This window comes from Musca autumnalis, unplaced genomic scaffold (genome assembly GCF_047663935.1).
Source record: "Musca autumnalis isolate F117 unplaced genomic scaffold, ASM4766393v1 scaffold_4, whole genome shotgun sequence".
Lineage (NCBI taxonomy): Eukaryota > Metazoa > Arthropoda > Insecta > Diptera > Muscidae > Musca > Musca autumnalis.
The window spans coordinates 89,595,213-89,622,852 of record NW_027411977.1 but is presented as its reverse complement, the minus strand read 5'-3'; the positions used below and the strand labels follow the sequence as shown (position 1 = coordinate 89,622,852).

The window sequence follows — 27,640 nt, the reverse complement described above, 5'->3', positions numbered from 1 at the left end:
TAAAATCGAATATTTTCTAAAATTTTTTGCTATTTTGACCTTTAAGAACAGTTCGTAGTGGGCTCTGATGTTCCACTAAGTTGTATACTGATATATTCGCTACATTTTTGTGGTTGAATGTTTTCTTGAATTTTGAATGGTTAATTTCTATGGAGCAGAAACCGAAAAAAAAAATAAAAAATTGCATTTGTTTTGCTATTTTGACCTTTAAGAACAATTTCTACAGAGTTTGTATGTTCTAGAAAGTTGTTTATTGAGATCTAAGGTATATTTTTTGTAGTTGGTTGTTTGATTCAATTTTGATCGGTTTGATATCTGTAGGCCAAAATCTGAGAAAAAATTATAACGGAAACTTAACCTTAACGATTTTGACCTTGAAGATAAGGTTGAATGGATTTTATGTCTTCACAATTAATATTCTTTAAGATGAGAGCTACAACTTGGCCTCCAAAATTCTTAGCGGTTTAGAAGATATGAGCCTGACAAATGGTCCTTTTTGACATCAAGGCCTCAGGTCTTTGGGGGCCCATAACCGCGAAATTCGAAATAACAGGGAAAAACGCCGAGACACGTGTCTACGTGTCAGAATGTGGTTAATTTTTTTCGTGTCGCACAGTGTAATCGGACACACATGCCCTGTGTCACCGTACTCATTACTAAGTACGTAGTGCAATAAGTAGCTTTTGACCTAAAAGCTCAAAACCCAACGATGACCATCTAAAATGGCAGCTTACTACGGCAAACATCTACATTTTGCTATGGGTAGACAATACTTCTTGATATATGTGACCTACAATGACCCAATTTTTTGGAGCGAGTCGTTCATACATCTGTCACAAAAATGGTTTAGTTGTTTTTCTTACAATGTTATCTCCACCATAGTATGGAGGGTATATTAAATTTGTTTTTCCGTTTGTAACTCATTGAAATAATCTTTCGTGGATAAAATTCAGAATAAAATTCTGAGTTGGTTTAGTCATGTCCCTTTGTTGTAGTCACTCAGCATCCACAAAAATTGAGTTATAAAGCTATATTTTTACACCCGAGTATATTTTTTCCATAGGCTTAATCGGCACATGTTTTGGTATATCCCCCATATAATGGAACCTCCCGTTTTTCGATATTTTTAGGATTTATGATAGAATTTTTAGCCGAACAGGCTGTAATTAGACATTTGAGTGATTTGCACGAAAAGTGATTTTCGCGAAAACAAATATGTGGCTATACTCCGTTAATATTTGGTTGCGTTACAATATTTTTATTATTTTTAAGTGTTTTCCACTTGCAAAAGCAAGTGGTTTCATTCCGAAAAAATTTCGTTTTATTTTGTGATTATAAACAAATTCATTTTAGAACAATGAACTCTTATCGTGCATTATTAGTTCATGATCAGATTTATATTAGAGGTCGACGAAAAAGTGGATGATACAATGGAAAAATTTTATAAACATCATTAAGAAAAAATACTAACAAATTTAATAGAAAATGGTGAACAGAACAGAAACCGTTAAGCAATATTATATTTTTAATATTGCTTAACGGTTTCAATATTGGAAAATTTGCATCGCATATTGATTGGTACCTTATTGTAGTATGACATTTCCGTGGGGGCGAAACCGCAGAATTAATTCCTTGCCAAGCATGACCACACAAATATTTGCATTAATCAATGACCCCTTTATAATAGATAGGTCATTGCACCACAAAGATTAGTCCATCATTAAATAATAAATAAAATACAAAAACTTATATTAAACATGCAGCAACAAGAAGCTATATGAGATTCAAATATAAACTGTGAAAAAACCAGTTTATGAATAAATGCTGTGATTATGTGTTGCTTTATATTTAACCTATTTGACACTCTGGCCAGTTTGTTTATAGCCTCCATTTCGGAAGTGCAATATAAGAAACATATGAGTAATATATGTATGTATGTACATATGAGTAATTTTGGTGTAACATAAACCTTCGGGGAATTTCAACTGAAACTTTGTCATTTAATTAATACTAATAATAACATTAACTATTAACAAAATTCCAACTAAACATTATTAAATGTGACCTTCCCAAAACAATTAAGTGTTCTTTAAATGGAGTTGTTAATAAAAAGCCCCTGTAAATGACTTAAATAAAATGTGTATTACACACACGCGTTCAAAAATAATTTCATTAATATAATTGTGGATTTTCCTAATATTTTCTATGCCACAAAAACCCCCCAATAAATCAGAGTACACAATTCGAGGTTATTATTATTATTTTTTTTTGTGAAATAATGTATTAATTATTTTTACTAAAGAAATTATAACGAAAAGGTATGTCATTATGTTGGCTTTGTGATTTATTGCATTGTTAAACAACGTTTTTGAAGTGTCCTGTCCCGATATGTAGTGCAATGTAATATGACAAATTTAAATAGGAATACAGAATTTTGTCGGTAAGTTAGCCAACTATATAATGTTGATGCTGATACTTCTATATTTCAGTGATTTTAAAAGCGACATAATGTGTCTAAAAATCTTACGGTGACCAACTAAATTGGCTGGTGGTCACGACAATGCAAAGGAGTGATTAACATAGATCCAATCTTTGAACCTCATACTATTTCTCTCATATTTATATGAGGAAATTAAGGCAGTTCCACGATTGTTTTACAATTATCATCGAAGGTAGTCCTAAGATTCTGATTATACGAAATCATTCTTTTTCGGGGGCAAGTCCAGCATTCTGAAAAATTGACCCCAAAGCTCAAAAACCAACTATGACCACCTAAAATGGCTGCATAGTACGACAAACATCGAAATTTTGCTAGGAGTAGACAATACTTCTTGATATATGTGCCCTACAATGACCCAGTTATTTAGGGCGAATCGTTCATACATGTCTCGCAAAAATGGTTTAGTTGTTTTTATTACAATGTTATCTCTCCCATAGTATGGAGGGTATATAAATTTTGTTTTTCCGTTTGTAACGCATTGAAATAATCTTTCGTGGCCCTACAAAGTATATACATATATTCTTGATCAGGATAAAATTCTGAGGCGGTTTAGTCATGTCCCTCCGTTGTAGTCACTCAGCATCCTCAAAAAGAGAGCTATATTTTTTAGAGTTGGGCAATCTTGTTCAATTGAACGATCCGGATCACTATCTCGTTCAATGGACACCGGTAATTTCTTTGACAAAACTGCGTATACTTAAATCTCACTTTGGTTTTTATGATGTTACTCTTTCGCCTTTGAACGAGGACAGTGATCCGGATCGTTCAATTGAACGAGATTGCCCAACTCTAATATTTTTACATCCGATTATTTTTTTCCATAGGTTATATCGGCACATGTTAAATTTTCAGCACAGGTCCATGTTTTGGTATAGCACGAATATATCGATATCTCGCGATTTTATTAGTTTTGGACAATTTATCAACATTCGTTGACTGAACTGTCTGTAATATGACATTTGAGGTTCCCAATGTCAAAACTTCTCCATGCAAAAATTGTCAACATAGGCATTTGGTGGTCGTTAAACTTATCCACCTAAAAGAAAGAAAATTAATGGAATAATTAGTTCAAAATATTTTTGATGGAGGGTATAACAAGTAAAAAAGTATCAGCCGGCTTTGCTGACAGAAATATACCCTCAGCCTGTATAAATTGAAACAAGTTTTTCCCAAAAACCGTATGCATTTAGGGGTTTTTAAAAATTTTGGGCGTTTGAACCAACAGAAATGTTGATTAGGATTAAAGATCAAAAGTTTTGAGGAGGAGATATTAAAAGGAATGGATTTACATTGACCATTATGGAAGTGGATCACCAGCCACTACATATGGCGCCATAGGGGGTTTTTACACCCTTCGGGCTGTTTGCTCGAGAAGTATGGAGTTGCCCCTGAAAAAACTTTTACCATCACAATTGAGGCAGCGAATGCAAGTTGCTTCAACAAAAATCAAAGTGATTCGATAACAAGCCTTAAAATGAACTTATCCGAATTTTTGTGTGGGAGGTACCGGATGGAGTGGAAAAATATAGCCCATATTTGAACCTGATTTATATCTAGTAGATATATTAGGATGTCTAAAGTATGGACCAATTCGGCCACTCCCTTCAAGAGTTACCGTACGAACAAATTTTTCGAACATTTTTGAACTTTTGTGGTGGAGGTACCTGAAGGAGTGGACCGATATGACATATCTTCGAACTTAAACTTTGTTTGGAAAAAATATTATTATGGCCAAATTTTGGCCAAATTTTGGACCGAATCGGCAGATCCGTTCGAGAGTTATCTTGCGCTCCAACAACCTCACACGGTGTCAAAGGGGGTTTTTGCAACTTTCAGGCTATTTTCTCGGGAAGTATGGACTTGCCCCTTAGGAAACTTGTACCGTCGTATGGGGGCAGTGAATACAAGTTGCTAAAACAAAAATCAAAGCTCTTCGAGAGATGGCCCAAAATTGAACTTTTCCGAAATTTTGTGTTTGAGGTACCCGAAGGAAAGGACCGATTGAGTCCATATTGAAACCTTATCTTAGTCTGGTACACACTTCAAGAGTCATCGTGCGCACAAATTTTCCGAACATTTTCGAACTTTTGTGGGGGAGGTACCGGAAGGAGTGGACCGATATAGACCATCTTCGGGCTTAAACTAAGTTTGGGCCAAATATTACGAAAGCAAAAATTTGAACCGAATCGCTGCATCCGTTCGAGAGTTATCGTGCGCTCCAGCCAGCCAGACAGACAGACGGACGGACATTGCACAATCACTCCAAATTGTCTGACACACATTTCGTCCAAACATACATGGAGTCTAAAACCATTATTTCGATTAGGCACATTTTGCCCGTATCAAAGTGTATATACCCTCGTTAGCATACATGCTGAGGGTATAAAAAGCCCAGCCGAACTTAATTTTTTTCCTTGTTTTACGTGTTTTTTATACCCTACACCACTATGTGGAAAGGGTATTATAAGTTAGTTTTGGAAAAAATTCAGGTAACACCGCGAAATATTCGTCGGAAACCCCCAATGTGGTACACCAATCTTCATATCTCGTCGAGATAAAGCGATTTTGAGATGTTATGTGTCCGTCCGTCCCTCTGTCCATTATAAATTGTAATCAAACTCCAGGCCGCAATTATGGACCGATCGTCATGAAATTTTGCATGGAGATCGGGTTCAGACCAGAATAGACACCTATTCTTATTGGTGATGATCGTGAAATATTTAGCAGGTGAAATGGACCAAAAACATAATTTTTATTTTTATCTGATTTTGTAGCGGCTCTGTAGGTCGCAATAATAGTCCGATCAACGCGAAATTTTAAACAAGGTAAGGGTACATGACGAAGAAGAAGCTTGCATTTTGAGATGATGATCAAATAATATTTAGAGGGTTAAATGTACCACAACTTTTGTGTGAAAATTGTGAAAATTTTCAATATACCGATTATAACTTTATTCCTGCAAGACACATTCCGCCCACGTAAATAATATTTGGAAGTCCAACTCTTGTCCTTTCCATTGATGTCAATTATGTTGATTTACACGGTCAGATAGCAGAGTTACAGCCTAATATATCCAGTTTTTTGCTTGTAGTGTAATCGTAAGCACACTAGAGGTCGCAATTATAGCTCAATAGTCACGAAATTTTGCATGAGGTAAGGGTTTAGGTCGAAGAAGGTGCCTAACATTTTGAATGATGATCTGATGTTATTTAGCGGGTGAAATGGACCATTCCTTTTGTATGAAAAATAAAAACATTTCATATTTGAATTCCTGGAGGGCATAAACCGGCAAAGTCGCTTATGTGTGGAAAAATAACTACTGACTTTCCTCTGATGAAAATTGCAATAATATGCGTGCTTGATAACGGGCCAACTGCCTAATATATATTGAGTTTTGTGAAGAGAACCACATCTTCTTCGCATGCTACAAATTGTCTCTATCATGACAGAGAAATTCCCTGTTTTTGCTAATTGCGTGGAACCCTAGCGTATTACTTGTATGTACTTGTCCAAAATTTAAAGATGTAGCAGAATGGGCTAAGCAACGCCAATTTTCCAATTTAAGAATATTTATTAGAAATGTATAATATATACATAACTGTTCCACAAACATCCCAGTAGGGACAAGGGAGTCTTCTCTCATATCAATGAATGCAGCAAGATCAATTTTAGCTCATTGATATGTAGACACGGAATTTTATGCAACCTTAAAAATGCCGAAAATCGAGCGGTACCATTCTATGGGAGATATATCTAGGCGCGGACTTATACCGACAAATTTCAGGTGGAAAGTTTTATACCCTCAATAAAGACTTAAAACAAAATATCAGCCATTTCAGTGGAATATTGAGGTCACAACCTTCAAAATACCGGATATCGGGAGGTACTGTTATATGGGAGCTATTTGAAGACGATAAATTTCAGGTCGAAAGTTGTATACCCCAACGAAGACTTAATACATAATTTCAGTCAATTCGGTGGGATATTTAGGCCACAAATATTTGCATATGATTTTGCATGTGTTCATTTTATGCAAATATGTCTAAATATGCAAAAAATTAGGTCCAGACTAATTCGTTTTATTTTGTTATAAAAATAGTTTTTTGTCTAATCACATTACCTCTACGACATACCTAACCATATATGCATTTGCATAGGATTCCGCTGTCTAATTATATGGGACTTACTGTTTATCGCCGAGTCCGAACGGAGTGTCCTAAGACACTTTTTGTAGAGAAGTTTTTTATGACTGAGATACTCAGGAAATGTCGCCATCATTACTGAAAGGTATTTGGCCACCGTTGAAAATTTGATACCATTGCCTCACGCTGGCACCCTATTAGAAATGTCATAACAAGGAAATTTTACATTTTCTGATTTTTATACATTTAATATAATAAATACCAAAAAAATCATAAAGTATCTTCGTTTCTAATATTATGCCATAGAGTGGAGCTATATTCCAAATTCCTCAAATTTCCATGGTAAAATTATTTATTGGTGCCACCGTGGTACAATTGTATGCACACCCGCCTTGCACACTGAAGGTCGGGGGTTCGATTCCCGGCCAGCCAACATCAAATTTCCAACGATGGCAAAATACCCCTCAGTAAAGTTGGCGACATTTTCTGAGTATTTCAGCCATGTAAAACTTCTCTACAGGTAGTGTCTTAAGACACGCCTTTCGGGCTCGGCGATAAACTGTAGGCCCCATATCATTGATGTAATATGAATCGCGGTCAACTCCCTGTCCCTTCTGGGATGTTTGTGGAACAACTATTATATTGTTATTTAAACTTGATATGATAAGGTGGCAGACTCCACAAAATTATTTCTTATAATAACTTTATTTGTCCAAAAGGAATTTTGATTTGCTGAAAGCTTATTCGCAGGGAAGTGGTGTAGGGTATCGCATGGTCGGCCCTGTCCGACTATAGCCTTTGCTTACTTGTTTTTTTTTTTTTTTAATTTATGGAATATATTCCATTGGACCAGAGTCAGAGAAAAAAGTATAACAACTGTATACTTTCAAAAGATTTTTGCTATTTTTACCATTAAGAACCGTTGATAGACATTTCGCATGTTCCAGAAAGTTGTTTACTGATGTATTTGCTACATTATTGTAGTTGGTTGTTTTCTTGAATATTGAACGATTTAGTGTCTGTGGACCAGAACCAGAGAAAACAGGATACAAATCACATTTGTTTTGCTATTTTGACTTTGAAGAACCGTCTATAATCAGTTCGTATATTCTAGAAAGATGTTTATTGAGATCTGAGGTACCTTTTGGTAGTTGGTTGTTTGCTTCAAATTTGATCGGTTTGATAGCTGTATAACAAAACTTGAGAAAAACTTTTAAAATAAAACGTTTGCCTTCCAACGCTCAATAAAATATTCTTTGATTATCTGAAATTTACAAGTGGGGGTCACCCCTTAAGTAATTGTCTAACAATAAGAAGAAATCATTATGAACACTATACATAGCAACATTTATATTAATGTATTGTTTTTGCTTTGTACAAGCATACATATTTATGTGTAATGCCAGCAAGTGTTAAGTAAATTAGTAAATTGCCCCAAACGGAGCGTGTAAAATGTTAGCAAGAAAACAAAACCTGCAACTAAATGCGTAACCGCCAAAAACATTGTCAACCATTAACCAAAGATCAAAGATAAACATGTCTTTCAAAGGGGTAAATGAGTCTTACCTGAAAAACTAATATGCAGAGAAGAGAGAATATTTTTTTCAACTAAGAATAAAAGAACACGTACAATGTCAGCAATATGGCAATGAAATAAATTCATAAATATATATTTCAATGTTGTGAAAAAGAAGATCCCTTAATTTGTTTCTTTAAGAAATATCGCATAAGGTCATCAATTTTGTATAAATTGAAATTTTACGTGACGCATCTCATGGATGAAGATATTGTTTACATTAAAATAAATATTTGTTTCACCACAAATGACATCAAGACAGGTGCTGGAACAGAGCTAGTAATAAATGTTTGAGATGGCAATTTTTTCAAAATGTTACTGGATGTTGTCTGTTTGCACAATTTTTACCCGTTGTATAATTCAAAACTTTTTAGAGTTTACTGATGAAAGTAAGCAACATTTAGCAAGTGCCCTGATACACCTAATATATATTTCTATACATCGCTTAGTTCCAAAATATATTACCCAATTGTTCTTGGTGCAATTCTCAGTGTATTGGAGTATGAGTTAAGGGTAATGAGAAATCTTCACTTCTTAATAACCTATCTCACCTTCAAATAGAAAATTGGTTCGAGCAAAAGTGTCTATTGCAAATTGAGTAAATTCTACTACATATGTATTATCTAAAAAACGTAACAGTAAAAACGTTTGTTTCTTAAGTCTTTTGTTTTATCAAAAGTAAGATTCCCATCACAGCTGTCAGCTGATGTAAGTAACGCCTGTAAAATTATCATTTCTAGTTAACAAGACGTTTGATAAAGATAATGTTTACTTAGATGATTGTGCCAAGAAAATGTTCAAAGGTTTTAAAACATGGTGTAACTGTTAACAATTAAACTAAATATTTACATTGTTTTATTTCTATTTCTTATGGGAAAGTCCGAAAGTGTGATTTCTAGCAAACTTTAGTGAAAATTTAAATATTTGAAAAACGTTGATTGCTTGATTTGCATTTATTAAATATTACACCTGTTTGACGTGTTAATTAAATTCAGCTTTGTCTTATTTAAAGTTTTATTCATTGAATTAAATGCAAATATTTTCAATTAAGATTAAGTAATTTTTTGCAATTTCTTAAATGGAATGTTGAGTGGTCGCTAATTAACATACGCCATGATATTGAAACATAAAATTCTTTTATAAGAATTAGAAGAATTGTTTTAGTGGACATTAGTATATTGACAACTGATCTGAAATGGTAGAAAGGTTTAGATGACAACGGAAATGCATGTCTAAAGACTAAGAAATGGTTGTCATTCAAATAAGTTCGCATATTTTCTACATAAGGTGTAAATTCTTTTGCGTTTATGCATAGATTTGAGTGCAATTAGTAAGCGTCTGAATTAGTATATATCGACGCCTCCAAACAATAGTATGCTAAGTCGACTTAGCATGTTTTCAAGTTCTTTACATTTTTATATTTAACGTCCTTTAACTTACATTCTGTCAAATTTTGGTAATAATCGGACAATCCGAACAGAAGTTATAAACAAATATGTACTTAGCATAGTACTGAAGGTCAAAGAAATTTCCAAACTTTTAGAGCTTGTCCTGCAAAACTCACTGTTCAGAATTAGCAAACTATTATTTGGAGGTGTCGAACGTCCTTTAACTTAAATTCTGTCAAATTTTGGTAATGATCGGTCAATCCGAACAGAAGTTATAAACAAATATTGACTTAGCATAGTACTGAAGTTCAAAAAAATTTCCACACTTAGAGAGCTTCTCCTGCAAAACTCACTTTTTAGACTTAGCATACTATTATTTGGAGGTGTCGATATGTCGATATTCCCCGGCATAGACAGATTGTTCCATAAACCAAGATATATTAAATTTATCCTCAAGCACTCATACTTCTGCATAATCGAATGTATCAGTAGAAGTATTCATACACGTTTTGGTGTAGCTTCTATATTATAGAATTGATGTACACATGTGCAAAGAGGAAAAGAACAAACTGCAAATTGAGATCAAAGGGCAGCGACAAACCTTCTGGTGCTAATACCATCGACAGTGACAAGGCCTTCCCTTGATGTCCACGCTTACCTTTTCAGCGGTACCTGGTTGTGACGACAGCAGTAAAGATAATGCTTGGAAGGATGACATTGAAATACCAACCACATGTCAGCCAGGAATGCAGAAGAATATCAACAAGGAAGCTGCTTGTGTGAAGGAGTAATTAGTAAGCAATCTTTTTCTGGAGAACTGGAGAATGCATTTTGACGACAAACACCTTTAGAGCTTTGAAAATCAGATCGTGGCCCTTAGAACGAATCTACAGAAATAAATTTGGCTGCGCTCAAACTGAAAGCTTGGAAATCTCAAACAATCGCAGAAGAACTTCAGAATGTATGTTAGTTGTCTTCAAACTGTGGGGATCAACTGTGATGATAGTTGCCGATATAACAATCGTGAGTGAATACCTTTTGTAAAGTTTAATGGGTACTTTACACGATATGTTATTTTGCATATGTGCTGTCACTTTTCATATACATTTTGTATATAAAAAGTTACAACCCATATGTATATGCTTATGCCAAATTCGAGATCTTCTTGTGTTTGCTCTTATTGCTAATTTGCTAGTATGGTAAGCACTATAACTCTCGAAAGGAATAACCGATTTGCTACAAGCTTTGGACATCGTAATATTTCTTGCAGACAACTCGCTTCAAAAACTTTAAACGTCCTTACGCCACCAACTAAAATGATATTAGCACCATAACTTGCGAATAGAGTATATGAAACTTTGTGCTTCCCAAAAGGCTTATATTGGTATAAGCCTTCTTGTACATCCTTTTCAAATGTTCATAATGTTCGCTCACGTGTAGTTTAAGGACAGTTCGAGGATAGTTTTCAAATTTTTACCGAAGGTACTTACTGCGGTACGGTTGGCACCGTGGTGCAATGGTATGCACGTCCGCCTTGCACGCTGAAGGTCGTGGGTTTGATTTCCCAAAATACCCCTCAGTAAAATTGGCGACATTTCCTGAGTATTTCAGCCAATGAAAACTTCTCTACAAGTCGTCGGTGTCATGCTTAAGTGTTCCATACGCCTTGACTTTTTGAGATACAGGTGGTTTCTAGGGTTTTTTGGTATGCTCTTTCTGAATTTCTAGTCGGCTTTCTCCTATCTGCTCTATTTTCCGAGATAACCACGCCTCGACGGGAATGCATAAACTTTTTTTCAGTTACGAAATCAATATTTTAAAAACTTACAATTTTAAAAACGCATTTCAAAAATCAGAATTTTATTTTTCGATTTAGAAGTATTTAATTTATTGAGGCAAAGATGGAAAATTTTTTTGTAACTTTGTTCCATGTGATTTACAATATTTCACATTTGTGTCATAAGTGCGGATATGGAACAAATCGACAAAAATTCTTTTTTTAAAAAAATCTCTATAACTTTTATATTCCAATAAATATTCGTCTAAATTTTTGCAAATATGTTCTATATACTATTATTAATATTTCAAGTCAAAGATATAAATATTAGCTTTATCCAGCTCCACACAGTTGTGACGCAAAACATTAAAATGCGATTATCTCAAAACAGGCAAATGGCGTATGGAACACTTAAGCATGACACCGACGAAGTGGTGTCTTAAGACACGCCGTTCGGTCTCGGTGATAAACAGTAGGTCCCATATCATTGAGCTAATATGAATCGGGGTGCACTCATTGATATGAGAGAAGTCTCCCTTGCCCCGCTTGGGATGTTTGTGGAACAATTATTACTCACTGTGGTCCTGTTTACAGCGATATAATGTTCTTCATGGATCCATGCTTCCTGATAAAATAAAATTTTTAGTCGTCACCGATTGTTAATTTCTATACGAGATTCGATATCAATCATACTGACACTAACGAAACCAAAAAATAGGTCAAAATATTGGAAGGTGTGGGAGTGGCATGTTCCTAAATTTTCCCAATTTTTTAAGATTTTCGAAAATACGTGTTTTCCATACCGTTTCCCATATAAATTACAGCTTTTTTAAACAAATCGAAACTTTCTTAAATATATGAGTTTTTACACGAGTTTTATGAAAACAAAAGGTGTATTTTATTTATAAATTTTGAAAGCATTTTAAATTTTTTGAACACTGAAAATTGACCTATGGCAGAACTGTCCTTGCGGGTTCATCATATTATCTTCATCGACATTCATCGCCACAAATAAACGGGTTTTATACCCCCCACCATAATATGGAGGATATAATTAAATTTGTAACTCCGTTTGTAACACATCGAAATATTCATCGGAGACGCTACAAAGTATATACATTCTTGATCAGGGTAAAATTCTAAGTCGATATAACCATGTCAGTCTGTCTGTCCGTCCGTCCATCTGTTGAAATCAAGATAGAGCTCGCAATTTTTAAGATAGAGCTTTATAATTTGGTATAGAAGTTTCTATTACTCCTAGGATGATTGGTATTGCAAATGGGCTATATCGGTCCACGTTTTGATATAGCCATCACATAACGGCACCACCCGATTTTCGGTATTTTTAAGGTTTTAGCTTCATTTTCACACCAAAATCACTGAAATTTGGTACTTAATCTTCATTGGGGGTATACAACCTCCGCCCAGAGTTTTGTCGGTATAGGCCAACGCCTTCATATAGCCCCCATATAACGGCACCTCCCGATGTTCGGTATTTTGAAGGTAGTGGCCTCAATTTTCCTCCGAAATGGTTAAAATTTGGTATTTAGTCTTCGCTGGGGGTATAAGCCAGGTCCACGTCTTCAGATATCCCCCATAGAACGGTGCCTCCCGATTTTCAGTATTTTGAAGGTTGTGGCCTCAATATTCCTCCGAAATGGCTAAAGTTCGGTACTTAGTCTTCTCTGGTGGTATGAAACGTTCCCCCGGAACCATAGAACGCTACCTCCCGAATTTCTGTGTTTTGAATGTTATGGCCACAATAATCCATCGAAGTGGAATTTGGTATTTAGTGTTCGTTGGAGTTATTCATCTTTCCCTTCTGATTTTGTCGGTATGGGTCCACGCCTTCATATAGCCCCTTTTGAACGGTACCTCCTGATTTTCGGTATTTTGAAAGTTGTTGCCTCAATATTCCACCAAATTGGTTGAAATTTGGTGTTTAGTCTTCATTTGGGGTATAAAACTTTCCATATGAAATTTGTGGGTATAGATTTACGCCTTTATATAGCCCCCACAGAACGGTATCTCCCGATTTTCGTAATTCTAAAGGTTGTGACGTCAATATCCCACCGAAATGACTGGATTTTGTTATTTAGTCTTCCAGGGGTTTATAAAGTATTCCTGAAAAGAATTTTTAGCATATGTCCACGTCTTCCTTTATCCCCCATAGAAGCATACCTCTTAATTTTGGTATTTTTTAGGTTTTAGCCACATTAACTTACCGAAATATCGGAAATGTGTAATTAGTCTTCTTTGAGCCTAAAAACTTTCCGCATGAATTTGTCGGTATTTGCTGAATTTTCGGCTTTTCCAAAGAAACACCAAAATCAAAATATTCTGCAACATGTCAGCACGTATCAACTAAGAATTCGTCGAATTCTGTGAGTTGAAAAGAACATCACCACAGTTGCCTGTGAGGTTGTTGTTGGATTTTTATACCCTCCACCATAGTATGGAGGGTATATTAAGTTTGTTTTTCCGTTTGTAACGCATTGAAATACTCATTTGCGACCCTATAAAGTATATATATTCTTGATCAGGGTAAAATTCTAAGTCGATCTGAGCACGTCCGTCCGTCCGTCCGTCCGTCCGTCCGTCTGTGGTAATCACTCTAGCATCCACAAAAATGGAGATAGGACGCTGAAATTTTGGGAAAATGCGTCTTTTGTTTGCAGGCAGGTCAAGTTCGATGATGGGCTATATCGGTCCACGTTTTGGTATAGCCCCCATATAACGGTACCCCCCGATTTGCGGTATTTTGACGTTTTTAGCTACATTTTTAGACCGATTTAGCTATAATTTAACATTTAGGGTTCTTAACTATCAATAAACTTATATAACAAAAGTTGTGGACATAGGTCCACGTTTTGGTGTAGCCCCCATATAACGGTACCCCCGATATACGGTATTTTGACGTTTTTAGCTACATTATCAGACCGATGTAGCTATAATTTGACATTTAGGGTTCATAAGTGTTAATAAACTTATATATTAGAAGTTGTGGACATAGGTCCACGTTTTGGTATAGCCCCCATATAACGGTACCCCCCGATTTGCGGTTTTTTGACGTTTTTAGCTACATTTTCAGACCGATGTAGCTATAATTTGACATTTAGGGTTCTTAAATGTCAATAAACTTATATAACAAAAGCTGTAGACATAGGTCCACGTTTTGGTATAGCCCCCATATAACGGTACCCCCGATTTACGGTATTTTGAAGGTTTTAGCTACATTTTCAGACCGATTTGGCTATAATTTGACATTTAGGGTTCTGAAGTGTCAATAAACATATATAACAAAACTTGTTGACATAGATCCACGTTTTGGTATAGCCCCCATATAACGGTACCCCCCGATTTGCGGTATTTTGACGTTTTTAGCTACATGTTTAGACCAATTTAGCTATAATTTGACATTTAGGGTTCCTAAGTATCAATAAATATACATATTAGAAGTTGTGGACATAGGTCCACGTTTTGGTATAGCCCCCATATAACGGTACCCCCGATTTGCGGTATTTTGACGTTTTTAGCTACATTTTCAGACCGATGTAGCTATAATTTGACATTTAGGGTTCTTAAATGTCAATAAACTTATATAACAAAAGTTGTGGACATAGGTCCACGTTTTGGTATAGCCCCCATATAACGGTACCCCCCGATTTACGGTATTTTGACGGTTTTAGCTACATTTTCAGACCGACATAGCTATATTTTGACATTTAGGGTTCTTAAGTGTCATTAAACTTATTTAACAAAGCTTGTGGACATAGGTCCACGTTTTGGTATAGCCCCCATATAACGGTACCCCCCGATTTACGGTATTTTGACGTTTTTAGCTAAATTTTCAGACCGATGTAGCTATAATTTGACATTTAGGGTTCTTAAGTGCAACTAAACTTATATAACAAAAGTTGTGGACCTAGGTCCACGTTTTGGTATAGCCCCCATATAACGGTACCCCCGATTTACGGCATTTTGACGTTTTTAGCTACATTTTCAGACCGATTTAGCTATCAATTGACATTTAGGGTTCTTAAATGTCAATCAACTTATATAACTAGTGGACATAGGTCCATGTTTTGGAATAGCCCCTATATAACGTTACCGCCCGATTTCAGGTATTTTGAGAATTTTACCAACAAGTTTTAACCGAATTATCTGTAATTATAACATTTGACATTTGAAATTCTTAGTGGTCACCACACCTCTCCACCAAAAATTGTCAAGAAAGCCCCCATATAACGGTACCTCCCGATTTTCAGTAATTTGATGATTTGAGCTACAATATTAAAAAGAACTAGCAGTAATTTGACATTTGAAGTTCTTAGTGGTCACAACACATCTCCATCAAAAATTGTCAACATAGGTCCATGTTCGGATATAGCTCCCATGTAACGGTACCTCCCAATTTTCAGTAATTTGGCAATTTTAGCTACAATTTTTAACAGAACTAACTGTAATTTGACATTTGAATGATGTAGTGGTCACCACACATCTTCATCAACAATTTTCAACATAGCCCCAATATAACGATACTTCCCGATTTTTCGGTACTTTGAGGATTTTACTTAAAATGTTTAACCGCACGTAGGTCCATGTTTTTGTATAGCCCCAAAACAAACCGCCCGATTTTCCGTACCTTAGCTTTATTTTTTGGACGAACTTTCTGTAATTTGAAATTTAAAAGTCAACAAAAATTGTTCATTTAAGTTTATATTTTCGTATAGCCCAGATACCTCCGAACTAGCTGTTAATGACATTTGAAGTTCCGACGTTATGTACCGATTTTTGATATTTTGAGGATTCTAGCTAAATTTTTTAACCGAATTAGGAGTTATTTGACATTAAAGGCTCCCATCAAAAACTGTCAACATAGGCCCATGTTTTATTATAACCCCTATATAACAGTACCTCCCAATTTCTAGCCCACCAAAAATTGTCAACAGTTAGATATAGGCACCATAAAAAAGGTCCTCCCGAATGGAGCATTTTATGTACATTTTCTGACATTTTAACGTACTCACTTAAAGTTGGGGACAGGAATGAATATTTTATGGTGGAGGGTATGAAAAGTTCGACCCGGCCGAACTTAACGCTTTTTTACTTGTTGTTTTTAACGAAGTTCCCTTGCGCGTGCCTCCGCTGTTGACATGTTGCAGAATATTTTGATTTTGGTGTTTCTTTGGAAAAGCCGAAAAGTGAGTGTGATTCTCATTCATATGGGAATACTAGACACTTAAAGAGTTCGGTTTTTCGCTAAAAAGGCATCATTTCAAAAACTGAGAAGCCAATTGATAATTCCCTTCGCCGGGATGAAATCATGATATTGGTAGCGATCAGTAAAATTTTGCAACACTGTCAGTTCGTTTTGAAAAACATTACTCTCTGTAATAGAGGGTAATAAATAAAGTTGAGCCAATGTGGTAATACTCCAACTCAAGCAATCACATTATATATATATATATATATATATATATATATATATATATATATATATATATATATATTTGCTATTGGAAGTCAACACTTCCTGACATCTGTGCCCAGAAATATCCTAATTTTTTGGGTTAATTCTTCATACATCTAAGGATTTTAGATGTTTTTGTGGTATTTATTATAATAATTTTATTCTCAATACTTTTCTCCATAATGGCCTAAATGTTCCAAAAACCCGCTAAAATGATATTCTTGCAAATAAAACCAGTAAGGAATGGATGAAAGTCGGGCGGGCCGACTATATGTTACCCTACACTATTGTGAATATGTAAAATTTATATGGCAGATATTGTAAATGTGAACTGATTTCGATGAAATTGGGCGAAAATATATGTATATGGGAGCTATATCCAAATCTGAACCCACTTTGATATAATTTGGCATATTTATTTGAGACCAAATTCAGTCACACATTCCAAATTTCTTTGAAAGCAGACATACATAGCATGTTTGGTGCAGCAAATGCGTAAAATCGGCCCAAAATATATATGGGAGCTATATCCAAATCTGAACCGATTTTCACCAAAAGCAATAGAGTTTTTCCTATGGCTAAAAGAATGATATTCCCCAATTTTCAGCTGAATCGGACAATAAATGCGACCTGCACGTTGCGAACCGGCGGACGAACATGCACAAATCGACTCAGGAAGTGATTCTACGTATATGCCTAGGTGGAACTATGGGCCTATTTTGTTTCCTTTTGTATGTTACATAAAAATGCACAAAGAAATGATACCCCTTACCACACAAGGTGCTCTTGAAACAAATTTAAATGGAAGGTGCTTACACCTGGGAAGTTTTTGCGGATTCTGAAACTACAATGTTCATAGGTGAGAAAAATCAAAAAAAAATCGCCGGAGCGCTTTTTAAATAAATAAATTTTTAGGGGTTTTTTAGGTTTTTCACGATTCTGCTTGGAAACCGCAAGTACTATCCGAATAGAACTAAAGACAATGTTGTAGCTATGAAAATTCTATTGACCTTTATGGTATTTTTGACGGTTTTAATGTTTTTGAGATATAGAAGTTCAAATTGGGACAATGCACTGACTGTATCGTCTCCTTATAAAACAGTGTCATGACTACAATTTCCCAACTTAAACTTATATATCTCAAAAAATGGTACAACCTGGGAAAAAGATACGAAAGCCAATGTTTTTAGTCCCATGCCCATAGGACTAGCGGTTTTCAAACAAAATACTGAAGACCTGATAAAAAAATCTGAATGATTGATCTGAACTTCTATATCTCAAAAACGGTAAAACCTACGAAAATATTATGCAGGTCGGTCATGTACAAAATTTTCACTGCTACAACATTTTCTTTAGTCCCATTTCGATAGGACATGCGGTTTCCAAGCAAAATCGCGAAACCTTAAAACAAACCTAAAAATGTGAACTTTGACTGCTATTTATTTAAAAATCCCTCCAGCTATTTTTTCTTGTTTTTAGATTTTTCTCAACTATGAACATTGCTGTTTAAAATCGGCAAAAACTTCCCAGGTGTAAGCGGTTTTCATTTAAAGTTAGTTAAGGCGCACCATGTATGACACTGTTTTATAAGGTAGCGATACAGTCAATGCCTTGTCCCAATTTAAACTTCTATATCTTAATAACGGTAAAACCTACGAAATTATCATAAATGTCGGTCTTGTAGAGAATTTTCATAGCTACAACATTTTTTTAGTCCCATTTCGATAGGACTTGCGGATTCCAAGCAAAATCGTGAAAACCTAAAAACCCCTAAAAATGTCAACTTGAATCGCTATTTATTTTTCTCATCTATGAACATTGTAGTTTCAGAATATGCAAAAACTTCCCAGGTGTAAGCTCCTTCCATTTAAAGTTGCTTCAAGAGCACCGTGCACAAAAACATAATTCTTTTGTTAAGGGAATAATAATGCACACTGTTAATGATACAGCTACCCACAAGTTTACCCTGTAAACGACATATTTTACCTTATTTTTCAACTTCTAGTGGTCATAGAATAACTAGTTATTCCATTGGTTATATAATAACTAGTCAGTCAATGCCCTTGTTAAAATAATGGGTTAGTTGGGAGTTTTGTAAGTAGTTGCGACTACCAAAAAGTACCAATAAAACCCATTATTTGGTAATGATTTTTTTGCTGGGTATTGTAAAATAAATACATGACAGGCGACATTTTGTAGATAAACTACTTGTACATTGTAGTATTTGTCAACATTGATTATTTTCTCTGTAAACAATGATTTTGATAAGTTATGGAAATTTTCAAATGTAATGGAATTCCCCTAGAGTATCATCGGTCCACTTGTAACTAGGTGAAACTACACCCGGATTTATATTGACAAAAGAAAAACAAATTGAAAAACCGCGACCGCAGATATTTGCATGAAATATTAGTAAGAAACCATTTGTTTGCGGTTAGGTAATAAATTTTGAAATGTAAATTTTCTATTCTCACAATTTTTCTTTCTTAAAAAAACTCGCTTTTTGAAGAAATATACGCCAGCCATCGATACAAACCCAGTCATTTGTGTAATGCCTTGTTAACGCCAAATGATGCCACCGCCACCAACATTACAACGCTTCACATTCGCCTGTGAAATTCTCTAAATTAGCCATGAATCAATAATTATGAATAGTTAAATGTGTGAATTAAATGAAACGCGGAGACACTATCTTTAATCATAGCCTACGGCTCCGATTGATTTCATCTAAAGCTGTGAATTTAATAAAACGATTTATTGACTGCTCCTGCTTTGTATAATTAGGTGTTAATAAATATAATTAAAAATAAATTGATTAGTATAATCTGAATATCGATGTTATAATTAATAATTTAAAATTATTAACAGTTTTGAATTTTAAATAAGAAGTTAAACATCTGTAAGGGAAATATTTATTTTGGGCAATAATTTAAAATTAAATATTTTAATAAAAAAACGAGTTAAGGCATCAATGAAGTTTTTTTCATTGATATAATAAAAGTCCAGCATGAGATGTTCGTGGGAAATTGTACTTGACCCAGCGTGTCAAAACTATAACAAGCAACATACATACATACAAACTTAATATTGCGGATATAATTTTCAATTTGATAATAATAACGTTCATATGTATGCTTTTTTATTTGACATGTTAACAGACACATAAACCTGTTGAAAAAAAACAGCTTTGCTACATCGCATTTAGGTGTTAACCCGAGTATGTTTTAAATATCGCACACACGGATAATTAATTGACGTCTGTTATTTTTCATTCGTTTATGTCGTGATATAAAATGGCAATACTATTAGATAAAGTTAACAATTTGTTTAGAACCAACATTCATCCCACCATCCATACGTTTATTTATAGCCCTTTAAGTTTCATGATAAATGTACTAATTAAACAATTGAATTATTGTACTTTGAATTGGATACAAACAAATGTCAATATAAATATTAACAGAGCAATTAAAAACGCCTTTAGATGAACCTGTTATAGGAAAAAAATATTAAATCTGGGAAGTACCTCTGACGAGTGTACTCAAGTTCGGTCATTCCCCAAATTGTGGCCTCTACATAATTTTCAACTCTAATTGAGAATATATCCATTAGTGTTATGAATTTTTACGACCTCGTATCCCTGTATGATATTTTGATGAGTTTTTATTTAAGATTACATAAAATCTTAATTATAAAGTGATTCGAAAAAAGGCAAAAATCTTTTCAAGTTTTTATTTTTCTGAATTTTGACAATTTTTTGAGTTCACTGTAAGCATATATTTAACTGAAAACAAGACATAGGGACACAAGACATAACCAAAATGACATAATCGTTTGTTTCTCGCTAAATTTCTCATCGTATTATATATTATATATAATTTTATATTACATATAACATTTTTTCATATATCATAAAAATTAAAAGTAGTTTGTGCGGGACCTTTTTTAATATTTAAATGGAATAAAAGTTGTTTTAGTCGTTAATAGGCAAACTGGAAATAATTTTTTGAGAAAAATATTTTTTTTTCATATCATAGATTTTTTCAATTTTTTTTTTTCAATGTGGTTTGTGCCGTTCTTATAATAAAATGGAGTGAATGTTATTTTAGGCATTAATAGGCAAAAGTTCATTCATTCTCACTACAGGAAATAATTTTTGAGAAAAAATGACAACAAGTCATAATCCTTACAGAAGTTCAGAAGATGACTAGCAGATTTAAGGCAAATTTCATGTTCAATCGCTTCCTTAAACAAAAAGAAACCACAAATGGTATAAATACTAGATGGTACAATACAGGAATGAACCTATTAAAATTTAAACATGATCCGAGAAGTGGTCTTAAACTGCACTAAAGCGTAAAAGTGTTGAAGTCCTGTGGTGGAGGTACCTAAAACCAAGAAAGAACAGCGTTAAGTTCGGCCGGGCCGAACTTGTTATACCCTCCACCACGAGTTGTAATATAAAATTTCAGCAATTTCGGTAAAACAATGTGAAGCACCGTTCTATCGGGGGTATTTCAAAACGTCGATCTATACCGACAAATATCTGACGGAAAGTTTATAGACTCAAAGAAAATTCAATACCATATTTCAGCCATTTTGGTGGAATATTGAAGCCACAATCTTCAAAATACCGAAAATCAGAAGGTACCTTTCCATGGGGGCTATACGAAGGCGTGGACCAATACGACATATTTAAAGAGGAAAGTTTAATACCCCCAAACGATGTCTAGATACCAAATTTCAGCCATTTGGAGGAATGTTGAGCCCACAAATTTCAAAATACCGAAAATTGAGAGGAACCGTTCTATGGGGGCTACATGAATGCGTGGACATATACCGGCAAATTTATTGGGGGAAGTTGTATACCCCCAATAAAGGCTATATACCAAACTTCAGCCATTTCGGTGGAATATTGAGGCCACCACGTTCAAAATACCGAAAATCGGGAGGTACCGTTCTATGGGGGCTATATGAAGGTATGGATCAATACCGAAAAAATTTTGGAGGAACGTTTTATACCCCCAACGTAGACTAAGTACCAAACTTCAGCCATTTCGGTGGAATATTGAGGCCACCACGTTCAAAATACCGAAAATCGGAAGTTACCGTTCTATGGGGGCTATATGAAGGTATGGACCGATACCGACAAAATTCTGTATCCTTAAAGACGACTAATAAGTTCAAAATTTCAGCCATTTCGGTGTGATAATGAAACTAATACCTTCAAAATACCAAAATCGGGTGGTACCGTTCTATGGGGGATATATCAAAACGTGGACCAATACCAACCATCCTGCAAGTAATAAAAACTGCTGTACCAAATATTGGCTCTCTATCTTTAAAATTGCGTGCTCTATCTTGATTTCAACAGACAGACGGATGGACGGACAGACGGACATGGTTAAATCGACATAGAATTTTATGCTGATAATAATATATATACTTTATGGAGTCTCCGACGAATATTTCGATGTGTTACAAACGGAATGACAAATTTAATTATACTCTCCATATAGTGGAGGGTATAAAAAGAAAACGACTTAGTCCATCAGTAAATTGATCAAGTCATGAAGTTATTTCTTTCGATAGGGATCGTTCCAATCTACCATTTAGTTCGACGCAGTAGGATTTTTGCAGCAGGGTCATTATGTCAGGGAGCATGGACTCGTCCACGAAAAAAATTTATCGTTGTAATAGGAATCACAAGAACAACCTTCCCTGAAAATCTCAAAAAATTTCTCGAAAAACATTTAGGCCACTTAAGCGAACAGTTTTCAATGTTGTAAGGGAGGTACTGAAATAAGTTATACGATATAGTCAGTCTCGATCTTTATTCGCGTCTCATGATTTTTACAAGGGAGTGACCCCGGAAAGAGGCACTCTATTGCACCGCATTTTAACTGACCCTTTGGCATTGCATTTTAACTGAACCTTTGGCACTGCATTTTAACTGACCCTTTGGCATTGCATTTTAACTGCCCCTTTGGGGTAGAATAGGAGGCAGTCCAGAGCACGTATTTTGAATAACAAAATAAAATGCATTTATTATTTGTGTAAAACAAAAATATTAATAACTTTATTAAATTAACACAAATTATGAAAATTCTCTATTGAATTCAATCGCAAACACGTGTGTTTCCTCCTCTCTTCATTTAATCCAAGCTTAAGTGTTTTTGCTTCATCTGCTAAATGGGTTGTCTTCCCATCACCAGTTAAGATTTCGACATGTACTCCAACAGCACTCCATTGGGAAATTTTCTTTTCGTGAGTTACCGGAAAAATGTTCACAAATTAAATATTATTTAGTTTGTATTAACAAATGTTTGGAAATGTTAACACGATTATCTCTTTTTGGAAATGTATTCCGCTGCCTGTAAAGATGTACAAACTGATTTATGTACATGTAGGGATCTCTAACAACTGCTAATAAAATGTAGTGAACGGAGTGCCTTTTTCACGACTCCGTTTGCACTGCATCCGGATGCTGTTAAATTGTGAGGAATTGGAGTGCCTTTTTCACGACTCCGTTGAACTGCCTCCGGATGTTGTTAAAATGTGACAAATGGATGTGATTCTTTGGATTGCATCCAAATGCGGTTAAAATGTGAGGAATGGATTGCCTTTTTCACGACTCCGTTTGAACTGCATAAAAACATGCCGTGAAAGAACTAGTCTACATTGCACTACTTCCAATTTATTTTGCTGGGAACCTTCGTTTCCCCATGCAGTTTTCAGGGCGGCTCAATCTCCTGCTCAATGTCTTCGAACAATATGGTATGCTTGACAGTATCAACGGCTATTGATAAGTCAAGCGCCACCAACACTGTCTCATTGCAGCAACCAGAACAATCCGGTTGAGTCCACGGCAGCAGGTTCTTTCGTACCGGATTGACCCGAAACCATAGTGTTTCGGCCAGCGATGACCAACCCAACATCAAACCTATGCTTCTACGTAGGTTTCTATGCAGCGTAGTTGTGGTGCTGTGCTCCCAACGAAACCCTGTTAATGATCGGCAACTGGATAGCAATTTCTTACGCGAGGGAGGAGTAAAATCTCACGATTCACCTGACATCCTAAACTAGCTTCAGTAGCGTTTTCCAGAATTCATTCACTGAATGGGTGGCCCAGCGCATCCAGTTGTTTCAGCATTATCATGGAGATTAAGTCAGGATCCAACGTTTGGGATGATTTAGAGTTCTTAATGACATTTGAAACATCATCACTTCTGAATTGTGGTGGTTCCTCCTCCTCGGCAGCAAGAGATCTAATACGACGTAGTACTCTTCTCATCGCCCTTTCACTCTCGTGGTGCTCGACAAACTATCAATTAAAATAACGTGCGTAACTCTTCGGATCAGTCAGCGTAACGTTGGCAAACATTATTTAGGTTCTATCTTTCTTCTTCCCAGGTTTCGAGAGTGACATAACCGTTGCCCACAATGCACTTATTCCGGCTCCGATATTGAAACTCTTTAGGTGATCTAACCACTTGTTCCACTTGTGCTTACCAAACAACCTGTTAGCTTCCAATGTCACTTTTCTGACTTTGGGGTTATTGGGGTTAGCTCGACGAAGATCACTACGAGAATTCGACCTGCAAATAACAAAAATATATAGCGAGTGGCTGCAGAAGAGCTGATGTTCCGGAACATGGTTTCTGCTACCCAAACATTAGTAGGTTAGGCAGGTAGCGCTTCAATATTGATGGGTTTTCTGGATAATCAGGAGCAGGCATTTCGAGATTTGCTGCTCACAACACCGAAAAGCGATAGAAATGCAATCCGGCAGCCATTAAACGGAAGCGACTGTTGGTTGCTTCCGGGTAAATCCGGACTCGAAGAACCCACTGACGTGAGATTGATCTCATCAGTAATGTTAGTTGGTGCTAACAGGGTTAGAGGTTTTGTGACATTATCTCAGGATGTATGGACTTGGTACCGGAAAAAATGTATCGTCGTAGCAGTGGTCACGAGAACAACGGTTTGCAAAGAATCTCGAAACAAACCGAGATCTGGGCCCTATTCCACGAAACAACTTATCGCTTTTTACTTTGCAGTTATCAAAAAGTAGCTATTTTGTTCTTAGCAAATTTGACTATAACTGTTCTCTTACTCAAAGTGGTTGTGCTCTCTTGCTTATTTTTTCCGCCATCTTGTTAAGTCTCTCCGTCCTCTTGTAAAGTGTGGATGCTATTTGTTCCACAGAACATTTTATCATATTTGCATTATTTTCTACTTGGCAATGATAAAGAAGACATGTAAAAAAGAGACGCGAGAACAAAAATGAAAAGATAACACCAGTTTCTTAAAAGTGAGTAATGAAAAAAATAAAAAAAATAAAATAAAAAATGAAATGAAAGAAAAATAAAATAAACATAAAATAAAATAATAAATATAAATAAAAGAAAAATAAAATAAGAAAATATAAATTAAAGAAAAATAAAATAAACATAAACATAAAATAAAAATAAAATAAAATTAAATAAAAATAAAATATAAATAAAATAAAATAAAAATAAATAAAAAATAAAATAAAAATAAAAATAAAATAAAAATAAAATAAAATAAAATAAAATAAAATAAAATAAAATAAAATAAAATAAAATAAAATCAAATAAAATAAAATAAAATAAAATAAAATAAAATAAAATCAAATCAAATAAAATAAAATAAAATAAAATAAAATAAAATAAAATAAAATAAAAATAAAATAAAAATAAAATAAAAATAAAATAAAAATAAAATAAAAATAAAATAAAAATAAAATAAAATAAAAATAAAATAAAATATAATAAAAATAAATAAAAAATAAAATAAAATGAAATGAAAAAAAAATAAAATTAACATAAACATAAAAATAAAATCAAATAAAATTAAAATTAAATAAAAATAAAATAAAATAAAATAAAATAAAATAAAATAAAATAAAATAAAATAAAATAAAATCAAATAAAATAAAATAAAATAAAATAAAATAAAATAAAATAAAATAAAATAAAATAAAATAAAATAAAATAAAATAAAATAAAATAAAATAAAATAAAATAAAATAAAATAAAATAAAATAAAATAAAATAAAATAAAATAAAATAAAATAAAATAAAATAAAATAAAATAAAATAAAATAAAATAAAATAAAATAAAATAAAATAAAATAAAATAAAATAAAATAAAATAAAATAAAATAAAATAAAATAAAATAAAATAAAATAAAATAAAATAAAATAAAATAAAATAAAATAAAATAAAATAAAATAAAATAAAATAAAATAAAATAAAATAAAATAAAATAAAATAAAATAAAATAAAATAAAATAAAATAAAATAAAATAAAATAAAATAAAATAAAATAAAATAAAATAAAAATAAAAATAAAAGAAAAATAAAAATAAAAATAAAATGAAAATAAAATAAAAATAAATATAAAAAAAATAAAATAAAATAAAATAAAATAAAATAAAACTAAAACTAAAATAAAAATAAAATAAAATAAAATAAAATAAAATAAAATAAAATAAAATAAAATAAAATAAAATAAAATAAAATAAAATAAAATAAAATAAAATAAAATAAAATAAAATAAAATAAAATAAAATAAAATAAAATAAAATAAAATAAAATAAAATAAAATAAAATAAAATAAAATAAAATAAAATAAAATGAAATGAAATGAAATGAAATAAAATAAAAATAAAATAAAATAAAAAAAAAATAAAAATAAAAATAAAATAAAATAAAAATAAAATACAAATTAAATGAGGGTGGAAGTTATAATTTCTTGTCATTACCGTGTTTTCAATATTTCCGAACAAAATCTCCCTTCGTCACGTTTTAACAATTTACTTATTTTAACAATGAACATTGGCAAAGAGAACGTTTAAGTTTCCTGTAGAACGAAACAGCACAATTTTTTGCAAAATTTTAGCAAAGTACACTTTGCAGTTACAACTTTTCACTTAGCAGAAGAGGACGTTTGTGGAACAGAAATAAAAAAGAGAGCAAAATTTTTTGAAAACTTAGTAAACTCAACTTATCATTAGCAACTTATCACTTGTCAAAAATAACGTTTCTGTGGAACGGAAAAATTTGCGAATTGACAAAAATATTGCTAAGTGCAAAATTAAAAGTTGATAAGTTGTTTCGTGCAATAGGGCCCTGGCCTCAAACCGCACTTTTGCAGAAAGTGGACCAATATAATAAGAAGTTGACCAATGTAATCCGTCATCGAACTTAAACAAAATATTACAAAGAGCAATGTTTAGGCCAAATCGGCCCAGCGCGCACCAGCAAGAAAGACGGGCGGAATGAGCTAAATCGATTCTAATTATTTGAAACATACTTATTATTTCGTTAGTCTAAAAAATATACAAAATGTCGTAAGGAATTTGACACTTATATAACACATCATCACAGAACAATCAGCTGGATATTGTAGTTACTTACATACTTTGGTGACTCTGTTTGCGCAAAGAAAATTTATAACATAAACCGAAAAGGTAATAAATTTTGCGATATCTTCCTAGTTTGGGGCGATACCAAGGTCTTCCATATCATACTTCACCCATTCTTTCACACAAAAAACTATCTCCTTGTCTGAAACGTCGTTCGACAATGAACTGCTCAGAGGTGTCCTTCCTTATTTTAACTGATGACCGCGTGTCAGTTAATATCTTTTTGCAAAGTTGTATGAACTTTATGGGGATACTAAACACAGACGTGGCTTGAAATACCCTTGAACGTAAAGGTCTGTCGAAAGCAGCCATATAGTCAACAAAATATAG

General features: G+C 33.7%; 1 protein-coding gene across 2 annotated transcripts in view; it reads left to right on the top strand.

The window, feature by feature from the left end:
* Positions 1-27,640, top strand: part of dsb (scavenger receptor class B member debris buster) — a 187,517-nt gene that overhangs the window by 68,378 nt on the left and 91,499 nt on the right. The window lies entirely within an intron of this gene.